Source organism: Balaenoptera borealis, assembly GCF_965194805.1.
Source record: "Balaenoptera borealis genome assembly, chromosome: 11".
Taxonomy (NCBI): Eukaryota; Metazoa; Chordata; class Mammalia; order Artiodactyla; family Balaenopteridae; genus Balaenoptera; species Balaenoptera borealis.
In genome coordinates, this window is record NC_138868.1 from 87,448,884 (window position 1) to 87,466,564 (window position 17,681).

Genomic DNA, 17,681 nt, shown 5'->3' on the forward strand with positions numbered 1-17,681 from the left:
CCTGAGGAAGCCTTGGAGGCCTTGGCACAACACATGTGCCCCAGAGGATGGGAGATAAACCAGGAAAGACCCAGGAGGCTGCCAAATCCATAAAAGTTTTAGGGATGCGGTGCTTAGCAAGCTCCTTCAAAGTCAAGGACAAATGATTGAATCTTGAACCTCTTATCATAGTCATGGAATCAAAACACCTGGTGAGCCTCTTTGGGTTCTGGAAGCAGCATATTCCCAATTTAGGGACACTGCTCTACCCCATCTACCAGATGACATGGAAGGCTGCCAGCTTCAAGAGAGGCCCAGAGCAGGAAAGGGCTCTGCAGCTGGTACCATTAGGGTCTCCCAGTCCAGCAAACTCTTCTGTGTCAGAGGTATCAGCGATAGGAAAGTATGCCATGTCCAGTTTGTGGCAAGTCCCTGTGGCAGAATCACAACTCCGGGGGTTCTGGATCATATGCCTTATGAAAAATGGCTCCTGGTGTAGTGTGAGGTCTGTAGAAATGGGATGCCTGATCATTAGACAACGAAGGATGATGTGGCTGAAACTGACCATGGTGAGCTTAACTTCTAAAGCCTCTGTTTCCTCACCTGTTAAATGGGGAACATCCCACTGTGAGAGATGGTCAGGCGGGCCCAGCAACTATCCACTGTAAGATGGAAGTGGTGAATCCAGTATCAAGGACAAGCAGGGCCAGAAGGCACAAGGAATCTGACTGAATATCAGCCCAGACTCCCATGGCACCCAATGCTATTGCACCAGAGCCCCTCCTTCAGCTCATACCTGTGGCCCTATGGGGAGACCTTGTGAGACCAGCTATGGAGGAAAAAGACTGAGCTGGGTTTGTGCAGGGTTAGCTCAGTAACTGAGTATAAGCACTAGTGGCCTTAAAAATGCCTCCGGTTGCCAGGAAGATGGACTAGACATAACTTTCCCTATTCCTTCCATTAAGTATAACTAAACACCTGGACAATATTATAAAACGAACATGAGAAAGCTCTGAAAGATGGAGAGAAGAAGGCAGACCAGGTAGGGGCCTTGGGACCCGAGGAACAAGACAGACGTGAGGGAGGTGAATTCTTTGGGTTTTCCTTTTGCCTCTTATATACCAGACTTGGAAGTGAAGAAGTTGACAGCCTAGAATACCGAAAAATACCGACAAGATAGCCCCCCAAAGACCTGTTGTCTCCAGCCAAAGGACCAGGAAAAGGTCAGTCCAGCAAGACAGAAAACTTCAGACAGTAATCTCTCTACTCCAGCCAAACACCATAGGAAGAAGTGTGGCCTCACCCCCACATCCACCAGCAAAGGCTGAGTGGGGACCCTGGACTCCCACCCTTGCCAGGCTAGGCTGTCATTTTGTTCTCTAATCCCCTTGCTGCATGCTATCATAGAAAGCCCAATAGAGAGAAGGGAATTTTATCTCCCACCAACCCCGCTGTGCTGCAGTGTCAGTGGAGAGCACTTGGAGAGCTGGATTTGCATCCCCATCAGGCTATTACAAGTGGCCTCTCTCTCCCGCAATGAGATAGTGTCAGAGGAGGTCCACTGGAGAGACCACTCATAGGCAATGAGGCCACCCTCAACCCAGTGGTGTCAGTGGAGGCCATGTGGGGAACCTGAACTCTCATCCCTCTCCAGCAGAATTGAGGATCTTAATCCCTAGGGTGTCAAAAGAGGTGAGTGGGGAGTCTGACACTAATGAGGCTTCTACCCCTACCTGACAGTAATGAGGCAGCACCAACCCTTCCCCTACCAAAATTGTGTCAGAGGAAGTCCACTAAAACAAGGTTTAAATAAAATACAAAGTCTAGTAACATAATACCCCAAATGTCCAGGTTTAAGTAAAAATAAAAGGCATACAGATCAGAAAGGAAAAAATAAAACTGTCCCTATTGGCAGATGACATGATTGTTTATGCAGAAAATCCCAAGGAATCTACAAAAACCTCATAGAACTAATAAGTGAGTTCAGTAAGTTCCCAAGATACAAGAAAACATACAAAACTTAATTGTATTTTCTATATTAATAATGAATATATGGACACTAAAATTAAAAATACAATACTATTTACAATTTCTCAAAAAATGAAATATTTGTGCACAAATCTAACAAAACATGCACAGTACTTGTATGCTGAAAACTGTAAAACGTTGGCAAAGTAAATCAAGGAAGATCTAAATAAATGCAGAAACATACCATGTTCATGGATTGGCAGACTCAATATAGTAGTCAACATAGAAGTGCAACATAACAGTATCATCAGGTTTAGTTTCTTCTGAGGCCTCTCTCCTTGGTTTTCAGGTGGCTGCCTTCTTGCTGTGACCTCATGTAGTCTTTTCTGTACATGTGTGTACCTGGTATTTGTTTGTATGCCCAAATTTCCTCTTCTTGTAAGGAAATGAGTCAGATTGGATTAGGGCCCACCCATATGACCTTATTTGACCTTAATGATCTCTTTAAAGACCCTATCTCCAAATACAGTCACATTCTGAGATACTAGGAGTTAGGACTTCAATAAATGAATTTGGTGGGTCAAGGGGATAAAATTCAGTCTATAACAGTCTCTTTAACCTGGCGTGGAAGTCTCGCTGCAGTCTGGCTTTTCCCAGTTCCCCAGCCTCATGTGTCATCTCTTCTCACTTCACTCCCTATGTCTCACTCACACCTAAACATGTTTAGTTCTTCCAACGCATCGTGAGCATTCTTACCTCCAAGTTTGTGTGTATTATTCCCTCTGTCCAGAACACTCTCCATTCCCCCCCATAAGCACTCTCTACCCCCAATTCACCAGCCTACTCCTCCTCATCCTTCAGATTACAGTTAAGGTATCATACCCTTCAGGAAGTCTTCCCTGACCCCAAGCCTGGGCTAGTTGTCCTTCTAGGCATCCCCATCCCAGTGCCCTCTCCACTCCACGTGCTCCAGTAATTGCTGGCTCACCTCCTCATCTCTCCCCTCCCCCCAGACTAAGCTCTGTGGAGTTAGAAGCTATATCTGACTCAATGACTGTTATACTCCCAGAGCTAACAGAGTGTCTGGCATATAGTAGATACTCAATGTTTGCTGGATAACAAACAATGAATTTGAGCATGGGGTTAATGGATTTGTGATGCTGGCTTTGTGTCCTGCTTTCACAGGTCTCCTGCCTTCATTGCCTGAGGGAGACAAGTTCTTCCCTCCCGGCCATGCCTGAGATGCACAGTTGGGAACCCTGTACTTCTCTGCAGAGATCTCTAATTCTATCGTTTTAGTAGCTGACCACATGCAGCCATGTAAGGGCACATCTATTTTACTAGTGTTTATGGTATAATATGAATGTAGATTATATGATTAGGGGTACCAGGTTTCACCATCTTCAGTTAACTTGGTCCTATTTAAAGCATTAATCTGTCACTTGTTTCATCCTCTTTCCAGCCAGCATGCTCTTCTAAACAAGACCTTTGAGGTCCCTGTCCAATCTTGCCCATTCACTCTTTATTTACCCTGAATGACATATTTTTCCTGCTCAATCAAAGGTGTATTTCTCTCTTTCAGTTTCCCAGGACCCTAGGGGTGTGTGTGTGTGTGTGTGTGTGTGTGTGTGTGTGTGTGTGTATGGTGGGGAGAGGTATTTTCAGAATCCTACGTAAGCATCTTTGGCTTTGGGTTGAAACTGCTGTCTGCAAATCCACTGAAATTTACTCCACAGTATCCATTTGATTTTGCCCAAAACCCTTGTCTCACCCTCGTCTTGTCTTGCCTATTTTGAGTCCCAAGAGCTTCATAAATTCCTCTGAACTGAGCCTCTGATCTTGGTTCATAGTGAGGCATACTTATTTATCTGGGTTTGAATTCCACCTCTTTCACTGGCCACTTTTAGTCAAGTGACTAAGACTTTCTACACCTCACTTTCCTTGTTTGTAAAGTGGGTTTAATAATGGCGCCTGTTTTGTGGGCCAGTCATACAGTAAACTTTGATTAATGTTAACTTTTGATGTGCTGAGTCAGCCTTCCTACCTCTTCTCTTTTTCTTTGAGGTCTAGAGTCATGAAACTCAGACTCAGCTCTTCCACTTACTGGCTTTGTGACCTTGGGTAAGTCTCTTAACCTTTCTGATCTTTAGTCTTCTCATGAGTATGAAAGGCACAGATACACTACCTTGGAGGGCTGTCGTGGGGATGAGAGATGATCAGCTGTGAAAGCTCTTTCTCCACATGGTGGCCATGCAAATGGCATTCAGGTGATGGCAAAAGATCCAGGAAAATGCCCATTGTCCTCACAACAGCCTCTGTCAGCATTGCAGACTGGCTGTGCCATAACTGCTCACATCTGCCATGCATATCAGTGTACTAAACTCTCATAGTTTTCCCATCAGCTTCTCTGAGTCTATTTCTATGAATCTACTTCAATTTTTTTCTTACAATATTGATTTGCTTAACAGTTCCCCAACAAGCATGTGAACACACACACACCAGTGCCTGGGATCCTCCATCAATATGCAAAGATTGGGGAGAGGAGGTTTGAGAGGTCTTTCCGAGAATCTGGGATTTTGGTTGGACTTATTCTTTCTTAGTGGTTATGTTTGGGTAGGGGTGGCACCAACATCATCCAATTTTATACAAAAATGGAATTTTGGGTCTTCGGAATCAGTAATTTGACTCCTTTATAATAGAGTGGAGGAATCCAGGGCTTATAGGAGGGAAAGACTACTCTAATTTCATATGCTTGGGTTTTCATAGGTCTGGGTACCTTTCTTAGTTTGGGTTCTTCAGAAGCAGTTCTCAGGACAAGGATTCTTTTGCAAATGATTTATAAAGAAAAGGCCTTCAGAAGGAACTGGAAGGGAGTGAGGGAAGAGAGAAAAGCTACCAAGTGTACAATTTCGGGCAGAGTTCATGGACACTGTTGTCAGCCTGATCCTGTAGGGAATCTCTAGGATGTAAATGATGCCTCAATGTTTGTTGGGATCAGAGACAAGAGAGCTGAGTATATACCCACCAGTCAATGGCTAAGGGTGAGCATGGGACAGGGGACAGTGGGGGGAACTAATCTGCTGGGCACTGCCTCTTGGCTGTCTGTACCTTTGGGCATGCAGCCACCAGGTGGGCCTCCTGGAGAGTCAGGGATGGAGCCTTAAAGCAAAAGTTACAGGAGCTGGGGAACAGTGCATGGAAATGGTAAGAAGGCTCCCTGGGCGAACTCGGGTAAGCACTGACAGCATCTCCCTTAGTATTTTATTCCCTTTCTGGGTGTTTTTCTTCCTTTCCCCCCATAGTTCCTGTGCCATAAGCAAGTACTCTAAAAATAGTTTCCTCTGGTTCATTACTGGTAGATGTGTAAATTGATGTAGCTACTTTGGGAAACAGTTTGGCATTGTCTCCTAAATTTGAGTAGCCTATGCCTGAGCAACTCCCACCTGGTTATAAACTCTTTTTCATGTATGAGAAATCATGAACAAGAGCGTTCAGAGCACAATAGCCTGGAATTAGAAGCCAACCACATACCCATCCACAGTACCATAGACACAAATTGTATTATGATGATGAAATATTGTAGAGCAATAAAAGTAAACTGCAGCTTTACACAAATGCATGTGTGAATCTCAAATAAATGTTGAGTGTAAGAAACTACAACACTGGGGCTTCCCTGGTGGCGCAGTGGTTGGGAATCTGCCTGCCAATGCAGGGGACACGGGTTCGAGCCCTGGTCTGGGAGGATCCCACATGCCGCGGAGCAACTAGGCCCATGAGCCACAATTACTGAGCCTGCGCATCTGGAGCCTGTGCTCCACAACAAGAGAGGCTGCGATAGTGAGAGGCCCGCACACCGCGATGAAGAGTGGCCCCCCCTTGCCACAACTAGAGAAAGCCCTCGCACAGAAACGAAGACCCAAAACAGCCATAAATAAATGAAGAAAGAAATAAAATTAAAAAAAAAAAAAGAGACCCAGGTATTTAAAAAAAAAAAGAAAGAAAGAAACTACAACACAGAAGCATATATGATTTTATTTACAGAAAGGTAAAACAATAGGCAAAATGAAACTACAGTATTTAAAGTTGCTAGGAGGCGGGTCATGGTCTATTTCTTCTTCTTTTTTTTTTTTTTAATCAGTCATCAATTTTATACACATCACTCTATACATGTCAATCCCAATCGCCCAATTCAGCACACCACCATCCCCACCCCACTGCAGTTTCCCCCCCTTGGTGTCCATACGTTTGTTCTCTACATCTGTGTCTCAACTTCTGCCCTGTAACCCGGTTCATCTGTACCATTTTTCTAGGTTCCACATACATGAGTTAATATACGATATTTGTTTTTCTCTTTCTGACTTACTTCACTCTGTATGACAGTCTCTAGATCCATCCACGTCTCAACAAATGACTCAATTTCATTCCTTTTTATGGCTGAGTAATATTCCATTGTATATATGTACCACCACTTCTTTATCCATTTGTCTGTTGATGGGCATTTAGGTTGCTTCCATAACCTGGCTATTGTAAATAGTGCTGCAATGAACATTCGAGTGCATGTGTCTTTTTGAATTACGGTTTTCTCTGGGTATATGCTCAGTAGTGGGATTGCTGGGTCATATGGTAATTCTATTTTTAGTTTTTTAAGGAACCTCCATACTGTTCTCCATAGTGGCTGTATCAATTTACATTCCCACCAACAGTGCAAGAGGGTTCCCTTTTCTCCACACCCTCTCCAGCATTTGTTGTTTGTAGATTTTCTGATGATGCCCATTCTAACTGGTGTGAGGTGATACCTCATTGTAGTTTTGATTTGCATTTCTCTAATAATTAGTGATGTTGAGCATCTTTTCATGTGCTTCATGGCCGTCTGTATGTCCTCTTTGGAGAAATGTCTATTTAGGTCTTCTGCCCATTTTTGGATTGGGGTGTTTGTTTCTTTAATATTGAGCTGAATGAGCTGTTTATATATTTTGGAGATTAATCCTTTCTCTGTTGATTCGTTTGCAAATATTTTCTCCTATTCTGAGGGTTGTCTTTTCGTCTTGTTTATGGTTTCCTTTGCTGTGCAAAAGCTTTGAAGTTTCATTAGGTCCCATTTGTTTATTTTTGTTTTTATTTCCATTACTCTAGGAGGTGCATCAAAAAAGATCTTGCTGTGATTTATGTCAAACAGTGTTCTTCCTATGTTTTCCTCTAAGAGTTTTATAGTGTCCAGTCTTACATTTAGGTCTCTAATCCATTTTGAGTTTATTTTTGTGTATGGTGTTAGGGAGTATTCTAATTTCATTCTTTTACATGTAGCTGTCCAGTTTTCCCAGCACCACTTATTGAAGAGACTGTCTTTTCTCCATTGTCTATCTTTGCCTCCTTTGTCATAGATTAGTTGACCATAGGTGCGTGGGTTTATCTCTGGGCTTTCTATCTTGCTCCATTGATCTATGTTTCTGTTTTTGTGCCAGTACCATATTGTCTTGATTACTGTAGCTTTGTAGTATAGTCTGAAGTCAAGGAGTCTGATGCCTCCAGCTCCGTTTTTTTCCCTCAAGACTGCTTTGGCTCTTCGGGGTCTTTTGTGTCTCCATACAAATTTTAAGATGATTTGTTCTAGCTCCGTAAAAAATGCCATTGGTAATTTGATAGGGATTGCATTGAATCTGTAGATTGCTTTGGGTAGTATAGTCATTTTCACAATGTTGATTCTTCCAATCCAAGAACATGGTATATCTCTCCATCTGTTGGTATCATCTTTAATTTCTTTCATCAGTTTCTTATAGTTTTCTGCATACAGGTCTTTTGTCTCCCTAGGTAGCTGTATTCCTAGGTATTTTATTCTTTTTGTTGCAATGGTAAATGGGAGTGTTTCCATAATTTCTCTTTCAGATTTTTCATCATTAGTGTATAGGAATGCAAGAGATTTCTGTGCATTAATTTTGTGTCCTGCAACTTTACCAAATTCATTAATTATCTTTAGCAGTTTTCTGGTGGCAGTTTTAGGATTCTCTATGTATAGTATCATGTCATCTGCAAACAGTGACAGTTTTACTTCTTCTTTTCCTATTTGTATTCCTTTTATTTCTTTTTCTTCTCTGATTGCCGTGGTTAGGACTTCCAAAACTATGTTGAATAATAGTGGTGAGAGTGGACATCCTTGCCTCGTTCCTGATCTTAGAGGAAATGCTTTCAGTTTTTCACTGCTGAGAATGATGTTTGCTGTGGGTTTGTCATATATGGCCTTTATTATGTTGAGGTAGGTTCCCTCTATGCCTACTTTCTGGAGAGTTTTTATCATAAATGGGTGTTGAATTTTGTCAAAAGCTTTTTCTGCATCTATTGAGATGATCATATGGTTTTTATTCTTCAATTTGTTAATATGGTTTATTTTTATAATTTATAGTTTATTTATTATTTTATAATTTATTTATTATTTTATAATTTATAATTTATTTTTATAATTTTTTAATAATATGGTTTATTTTTATTTATTTATTTTTGGCTGTGTTGGGTGTTCGTTTCTGTGCAAGGGCCTTCTCTTGTTGCAGCAGGCGGAGGCCACTCTTCCTCGCGGTGCGTGGGCCTCTCACCATCGTGGCCTCTCTTGTTGTGGAGCACAGGCTCCAGACGCGCAGGCTCAGTAGTAGTGGCTCACGGGCTTAGCTGCTCCGCGGCATGTGGGATCTTCCCAGACCAGGGCTCGAACCTGTGTCCCCTGCATTGGCAGGCAGATTCTCAAACCACTGCGCCACCAGGGAAGCCTCCCCCTTCTGTTTTTAAGCTAAAAGAATGGGCCTCTCTTTTTCACAAGAATTTTTGCCTGAATTCCAGCCAATGGGAAGGCTGAATATTGGAGGGCTACGTGAGGCAAGGAAGCGACAGATGCTCCCAGCTTCAGTTACTCACAACTGAGGGAGAGCCGATGGAGGCCAGGATTCTTGGGTTTTGTGCCAGTTCCACTCAGTGTGACCTAGATGGCCCTCCCACTCCCTGAGTTCAGTAACCCCAGTCAGCACAATGACTCTCTTGTTGGTGGGGAAGAGAATAAACAAGGACAAGTGGGAGATGTCAGACCTGAAAGAGGCATCTTGGTGTAGTTAAAATACAAGGTGGGGAATGAGATGAAAAACAAATATACTGTGGTCCTCCCTTGCTTGATGGGGTAAGGACAGGAAGAGGAGGAGGTCAGGAGAGAAGGGAAAGGGGCAGGAAGAGGAGGAAGGGGGGAAGGTGCAGAAGGGTGGCAGATGGAGGAAGTAAAGAAGGTGTCATCAGAAGGAGTAGAAGAGGATGAAGAGAAGAGAAAAAAGGCAGGGGCTGGCATTGGTGGGCAGCATCCTCTAGTGTCGCCACTGGATTGCAGAGGAAAATAACAAACTGTCACTCTCAGTGACTGGTACCCACTTTATGGGGCCTGAAAGCATGGACGCGGCAGCCGTGACAGAAACAGGCACATTTAAATCAGTGAAACAGAACAGCCCTCAGCCTATCCCTCCTGAAGCACATTCCCACCTAATATATTATTGACAAGGCTGACTTTTATCAAGACGTTCTGGCCTGCTGTGTAATAAATATGTATCGTCCCCTCTTTATCACCCATTACCTCATTAAAATAATTGTCTTAATTTCATTGTTAAAGTGATTAATAGGGCAAGTGTTAAGGGAAATTAATACTCAAAAAGAAGAATAACTGTAGCCGAAAAATAACTCCTCTGGATCCGTCTGGTGGTCAAGTTAGGGATTTGGTAGTTAATGAGCCTTAGAGAGTTAAATATAGAACAGTCCAGGAGATCGGCCAACTGGGAGAGATGGAGGGCAGAGCAGGACAGGCGGAGCAGCTGGGGGAGAAGCGGGGGGTGGGAGGGGAGAGAGTTGTTCTCCTGTGCCCACTTACTGTGAGCTCCTGGAGGGGACCCCAGAGTGCTGCCTGCCACTTGCATGGCCCTGGGGCCTCGATGCTCAGCCCAGGGCAGTGTCCATGTGAACTGCTGGCCAGGAGAGGTGGAGGGGCTCTTGCCGAGTGGAGATCAACGTCTCATCCTTTCCTGCTGTGTCCAGCCACGCTCCTTCCACCCTGGGTCCCCGAAGTCCTTGTGGCTCCTGCTCCGTTGATCAGGCAGCTGGATCCACAGGGCAGAACTGGAGCAGGTGCCTCGGGGGCTGTTCTCACGCTGCTTTTCCATCCCCAGAGGTGACCTGGGAGTGGGGAATCATGGTTCCCTTTGACAATTTCCTTACTCCTTCATTCACCATGTAATAAACATCTCATGTTTATTAAGCTCCTGTGATGTAGCAGGTTCTACTTTAAAAGCTGGGCATCCAAGCACAGAAAGACAAATACTGCATCATCTCTCTTATATTTGGAATCTAAAAAAGTTGAACTCATAGTAACAGGGTAGAATGGTTGTTGCCAGGGGCTGGGGGATGAGGGAAATAGGAAGATGTTGGTCAAAAGGTACAAAGTTTCAGTTATACAGGGTGAGTAAGTTCTGATGGTCTATTTTTTTTTTTAATTTTTATTTATTTATTTATTTATGGCTGTGTTGGGTCTTCGTTTCTGTGCGAGGGCTTTCTCTAGTTGCAGCAAGTGGGGGCCACTCTTCATCGCGGTGCGCGGGCCTCTCACTATTGCAGCCTCTCTTGTTGCGGAGCACAGGCTCCAGACGCACAGGCTCAGTAATTGTGGCTCACGGGCCCAGTTGCTCCGCGGCATGTGGGATCTTCCCAGACCAGGGCTCGAACCCGTGTCCCCTGCATTGGCAGGCAGATTCTCAACCACTGCGCCACCAGGGAAGCCTGATGGTCTATTGTACAGCATGGTGACTATAGTTAATAACACTCTATGGCATACTTGAAATTTGCTAAGAGAGTAGATCTTAAGTGTTCTCACCACATACACAAAAAGTTACATCCGTGTGAGGTTATGGATATGTTAATTATCTTGATTGCAGTAATCACTTCACAATGTATACGTATATCAAAACATCATTTTGTACACCACAAATACATACAATTTTTATTTGTCAATTATACCTCCATAAAGTTGGAAATGTTTTAAATTTTAAAAAAAGCTGGGCATATACAGATAGAAAGATTTGGCTCTTTTATTCAAAGAGTTTCCAGTCTGGTGGAGAGAAAGACACATGCAAACAGCTAAGTACCACACAGGCATTGTCTGTTATGGCTGACTGTCTTGGAGATATATATATATATATATATATATATATATATATATACCTCCAGTATTCAGCTGTTAAAATATATTTTTTAAATCCTGAAAGTTCTCATAGGCTCTCAACCAATGAAAATGTCTCCAAAGACCTCTCTGTGTGCTTTGGCTGATGGGTGCATTGCAAATGCCCTCAGGTGATGGTCAGCCATGCATGCTGTATACTTGGTTTGGATGTTCTTCCAGCCCTTTATTTTGTGTGCCTGAAAACAATTGTGATGCTGAATGGCTAACCAAAGATGTACAGTAAGGATGGTGGTTCTGCTGCAGAGAAAGAAGAACATCACCACAAGACGTTCAACTGTGAGCCCAACTGCCATTCAAGGTACCTGCCAGGAACTGGGTGAGGAAAGAGAGAATAAAGGGAAGCAGGCAATTAGGGAGTGTAGATGACCTTGGCCCTTATTAAAGACATCATAAACGTCACTGCAGCCTAGGGGAGCAGCCAACGATCCTATGAAAAAAGCTGGAAGGAGCTCTGGTCCAAGGCAGAGGACATGAATTGAATGGAAGTGTGCTGCGTCCCTGGGAGCCCTCTGCACAGAGAGGACTTCGGGGGGGCCCTTGTGGTGCTGCTTCAGGTGGCGCCATGGACGTAAGCTGAGGTCTGGAAGGCTGGGAGTTCAGAGTTTGATGCCCTGTTCAGCCTCATTTCTGACATCCTTAGACCTTTGTATAACTACTCTGACCACGTAGGTTACTAACATACAAAGTCAGTTAGCAACATCAATAATACAGAGTATTCCATTAAGGTTTGCTTCTATTTACATATTCCCTTTGATATATGGGGATGGTGGTAATCAAATATATGAAAATTGAAGTGAAAAAAATCTCCTACTTACTATTCATATTGAAATTCTATCAATCAGTTTAGGAATAGATATATATTTATTATTGAGAGATTAAAATGGTGCAACAAGTCATGATCATTTTGAAAGCTGTTAATTTTTTTTTGTGCAAAAACACTATTCAGAACCTTCAAAGAGTTAAATAAAAAGGAAATTGAAAGTGTACTAGCTAGAGAAATTTATGTCCTTTTTGAACACAGAAATATTTGTAAAAAATTTAAATAATAATACAAGCTGAATGGAGAGATTAGATTCTATCATAATTCTTATCTATTGTAGGATTGTCTGGTGTATTAGCATTCATAGCACTAAACAAAATAACCTTTAAAATTTGTATTTAGTGTTTCATTTGTAAATTCCATTTAGACCGTGAGTCTCTCCTATTTGCAGTCTTCATGTTTTAGAGTTTGAATTAAGAATAATAAGTCAAAAAACAAGAATAATATGTCAAAATCAGGATTCTGGAAGAGAAAAACCTGTAAAATCATGTGCAACAATATCTATAATAAACCATCTTATGTCAAGATATAATAAAAATATGCATATGAAAGGAAAAAACTGTATTGGAAATAACTGAAGCACACTCTAAATACCCTGGTCTCCTGCTGATCTCAGATGAAAATGAGTATCTGTCAGAATCCAGTGACTGCAGCAGGATTGCTCTTGAACTACAATGTCAAACTTCTGAAATTTAACTATTAAAATTTTTATGTATACAGTTGTAATAATAATTACATTGTATAAGATTTCAGATTTATTCCTGAATTCTGAAAGTTTGTTTTATGATGGTGATATTGGGCTTTGGCCCATTATAGATTTTAACATTTGGTGTTTGGCCAAAATATGAATGCCATTGGTGTACACCTATCCAGCATGATGAATGCTCTAACATACGTGATGGTGGCAGGGAAGAAGTCCTGCCTGAGTGTCTGGGAGAATCAGGGAAGGCTGCACATAGAAGCCAAAATGGAGATTGGGAGGATAAATTCAAAGTCTGCCTGGAGAACGAGAAGGAGAATGAGATGGGGTCAGGCATTCTAGGAAGAGGGATACAGTTCAAAAATGTCTCAGATGCTTTCTGAATGGCAGGTACCACTTTGGTATTTTCGACACGCGTTACTTCCTTTCATCCTAAACCGACAGGATGAAGTAGGTATTCTTTTCTCCTTTTTGCAGGGGAGCGGATGGAGGCTCAGGGAGGGGACGTGACTGCTCTCTGCAGCCTTGAGAGCGGCTGCAGAACAATCCCCCCTCTCACGGGAGCCAGCCTGAAAATGCAATATCCCTGTAGGCCCAACTGCCCCGCTGCCGCAGGTGGGGTGAGGGCCTCCCTGGGGCTGGGGAAGTGGCTGAGGAGCTGGGACTTTACTTGCCTGTGGCCTGATTCCTTTGAGGCCCAGTGCCTTTGTCCTTATTCCTAACCAGTGACCTTATTTCTAACCTATCACCTTATTTCTAATGTCACACGAGAGCCATCCTCCCCAAAGATGCCATTTTCTTACTCCAGACAGGGCAGAGGTGTCTCAGGCACCAAACAGAGAGCAGCTTCCTTTGTGGCCCAGCTGGTCACCCTGCAAAGCTCTCTTCTAATGGCCTGATTCTCAGTTCAGACGATTTTCTTTTTCTTGGGTTTTTCTTTCTTCCCTTTCGTCTCTTCTGGGGAAGGCCCACTGCCTGGCACAGCTATTGTATTTGGAAATGAGCCTCCTGGGCTGGTGAATAAATTGCATTTTATCCCTCCCTGTCACTTCTGCTTGGGGAAGCACCAGGAGATGAAAGCTGAGACTTCAAAAGCGCTTCTTTTGACACGGCAGCATTTCGCATTACCTAGCCCAGCGGGCCCTGTGAAGCCCGGCACCGCGGCAGCACCGGCAGGAGCCAAACCTCTGCCATCCCCGGGGATCTTCTCAGCCTCCTGGGCTGGGCCCCTGGTAGCAGAAAGCTCAGGGTTTCCTTCTTGGCGAAGCATCATGGGTGGCAAGTGCCTCCATTCTCCTTAGAGGGAGAAGCCGGTCTCCTGCCTGGAGTAACTGAGCAATTGGATTTGTACTTTAATATCAAACCATATACAGCCGAAAGCCATTCATGTGGGGAATCATAGGATTCTGACACTGCATTTCTCTGAGTGGCGGGTCCCATTTTCCCCCCTCCCCTCTTGCACTAGCCCAGCACTTAGCTCTGTGCTGCCGGCTGAGCCATCTCTCATGTTAAGACACATGAGCCGCTCTCTGCATTCTCAGATGGGCAGGGATGGAGGATGCAGATGGGAAAATCCATCACCCATGGTCAAGCTCAGAGCCCAGGCTCTGAAAAGCAGACACATCTCCAGCGCCCCTGTCTGGAGGGGCCGAGTGGGCTGGGAGAACTCCGAGGAGTGAGCTGGCTTCCAAACTGGGCAACATTCTACAAAGCTGCTGAATCTGGCAGAGGCACGACCAGCATCTCTACCTTCAGGCTGGCTTCCAGCCCACTCAGGAACAGCCCATGCATGATGAGATCCTAGATGGCTTAACTTTTGAGTGCTTCCAGAACGTAGCAGAGTGTTGGGTGCAGAGGTGAAAAATATTGTACCTGGAAGGCAAAATGTGCAGAGGTTCCCAGTCTGACTTTGGAGTCAGTGGATTCAGGGGTCAAATTCTGCTCCATCACTACCAGCTGAAGATGGGCAGTATAGAGGCTGTACCTCAGTCTCCACGTTTCTAAAATAGGGAGAAGAATGGCAGCTACCTCATCGTTGTTCCTAAGGTTGAATGGAATCACTTGTGTAAAGTGCCCAGTCCAATACCTAGCACAGTAATTGATGATCAGTAACTGGTTATTTTTAAAGCTTGCTGGCTGCACACACTTGACAGAGGGTGTAAGTTAATGGAAAGGGCACAGATCTTGGAGGGACTGAGCTTAAGTTCCACTTCAGCCCCTCTTGGTAGTCGTATGACCCTGAGCAAGTGACTTTCTACAAGAATAACCACCAACACCAGCAGCTACCATTAATGAAGTGCCCATGACGTGCTAGGCGCTTGGCCTAAGGCACCATCTCATTACCCCTTACAAGGGGTTAAGTCACTTGCTCAAGGTTCCGCTGCTCGAAGAAGCAGAGATGAGATTTAAAGTCAGGTTCATGGACTTAGTCCATGCTTCCAACCACTGCCTCTCCTCACCATGCAGTTTCCCCTAACTGCTCGGAGCCTCAGTTTCCTCATATGTAAAATGGGGATGACAATGCCCACCTCTTAGGTTTAGGATGAGAAGTAAAGAAGATAACACAGGTAAGACTCCCCCCAGATAAGAATCTTTCCACTACTAATAAATTCAGAAGGCAGCATTTAACATGAACAACTCCAGTATGCAGTCAGAGACTCTGAGGGTGAGAACAGATTTTACAAGATCATCTAACTCCAGCATCCTTCAACCCTGATGTCAGAAGTGAGACAGCTGCTGGGCTTGGCACCAACTGGCTGATTTCTGGGAGAGGCCAGGGCAGAGTGTTCCAGAAGATGATGAAGTTGTCCAACCACGACTTGAGGATTATATTAGGGAAATTTATGGAGCTGAACATTAGGCCAAGTCCTAAGTTTTCCAACTTTTGTATTCCGCCCCCCTGCAAAACTCCTCCTGGTTGGAGAGGACCCAGGCTGCGTTTGCATTGATGTTTTCTGCCACTTAGGGCCATGTCCCCCTGTCTGTCCTCTCCCTGCTCTGACTCCATCACAACTCAATGACTGTGGGGCTGATGTCTCCTGGGGCACCACTTCAGCTGTGTTCTACCCAGGAACCTTCCCTGGTCTGGGGCCATGACTTCAGTTTTGCTGATGGGAAGAGAGGTCCCTTGGAGAAGAAACCCAAGGGGTGCTGTGGTTCTTTATTGATGGGACAGGCGGCTGAGGACACGAGAGTCAGGGAGGGTCCTCTCCTCAGTGCTGGCCCTGACCTCCCCTTTGATTTCCCTGGGGAGGATTGGACACTTGTCCAGCCCTGGTCCCCTGAGGTTTAGAAGGGCAGGAGAAGCTGTTTGACATGAAACCCAAGGGCTGCTGTACATCATCACATATGATAAATTCACAGAGGTGGAAAGGAAAAGACCCTGATTACTGATGGTTGTGCAGCTGCAAGAAGTAAAGTTTCCAGAACTGCAGCGAGCAGCCTTGTGCCGGAGTTTTATGTCATTTCCTTTCAATTCCACTTACAGTTCTTATTTTTATATCATGTTTTATTGAAATCCATTTTCTACTTTAATGCTTTAGGCTCAGTCATGGATCTTTTCTCCCCCCCCCATCTTTTGCCTCCTGAGCACGTGAAGGTTTACATTATGCGAACACCACAGAAAAAGAGTTTTGAAGCATCAAAACTTTTGTTTTTTGTAAATGCATCACTTTTTTAAAAAATTAATTTATTTTATTTTTGGCTGTGTTGTGTCTTCCTTGCTGCATGCAGGCTTTTCTCTGGTTGTGGCGAGCTGGGACTACTCTTCATTGCGGTGCACGGGGTTCTCATTGCGGTAGCTTGTCTTGTTGCAGAGCACGGGCTCTAGGCACGCGGGCTTCAGTAGCTGTGGCTCGCTGGCTCTAGAGAGCAGACTCAGTAGTTGTGGCGCATGGGTTTAGTTGCTCCACAGCATGTGGGATCTTCCCGGACCAGGGCAGGGGACCGTGTCCCCTGCATTGGCAGGCGGATTCTCAACCACTGTGCCATCAGGGAAGCCCCCCTGTTTGTATTTTTTATAATTATTTTCTTTTTGCAAAAGCCTGGTGTTTTGTAAAGTCCTCTAATCACGTAGAGACAGTTTCTTCTTTTTATCTCTGTTTCTCAGTGCCTTGCCTTATTGTGTGCTAAATACATTTCACCATTTTATTTACAAAAACAAAAACAAAAACCCAACTGTGGGTATTTGGACACATTTTCCTATGCCTCGTGTTGATATTAACTATGTCCTGAGTGTATTGTCTCGATGAAGTTTGCTTGAGAAGGTTGTAGGTAGAATCTGACTATGAATCCACAAGGGCTATATTATTTTATACTATTTGGTCTGTGAAAACTTAGGCAACTCGGTTACTCTCTCTGTGTCTCACTTTCCTCATCCGTAAACTGGAGATCATTACAGTACCTAACTCAGAAAGATGTTGTAAAAATTAAATGAGGTAATATATGTAGAATAGTTGGAACAATGTTTGGTGTATAGTAAATACCATGTAATTGTAAGTTTTTATTATTATTAGTTCTAAATAATAGAAATAAACTCAAGACAGCTTAACTTTTTAAAGGATAATTTATTATTATAAGGAAGTGACACAAATGTCTTGTAGAACGCAAGCACAGGGATGGATCTGGTCTTGGTTGGGTGCTGGTGCCAGATGGGAGAGATGTGACCTTGGTTACTCTGTGAGTTTCACCCTTCTCTGCCTCTTGGCCCTCTAGCAGGAAACACAGCCACCTGTAGCTCCTGGGTTACCTGCCCAGCCATATGGAAAGAGTGACCTCTCCTAATAAATTCCTGGGGAAAGCCTCTGATTGGCCCAGTTTGGGTCAGGGGCTCAACCTTTATCCTAACAACTCTCCCCAGGGGGGCATGGCAGGACCGTGTTGTACAAAATGGCTGCAGAAGCTTTGTGGTTAAGTGTGTGTGCAGACGTGGGGGGTGGTCACCAAGAGGAATAATGGTGCACCAG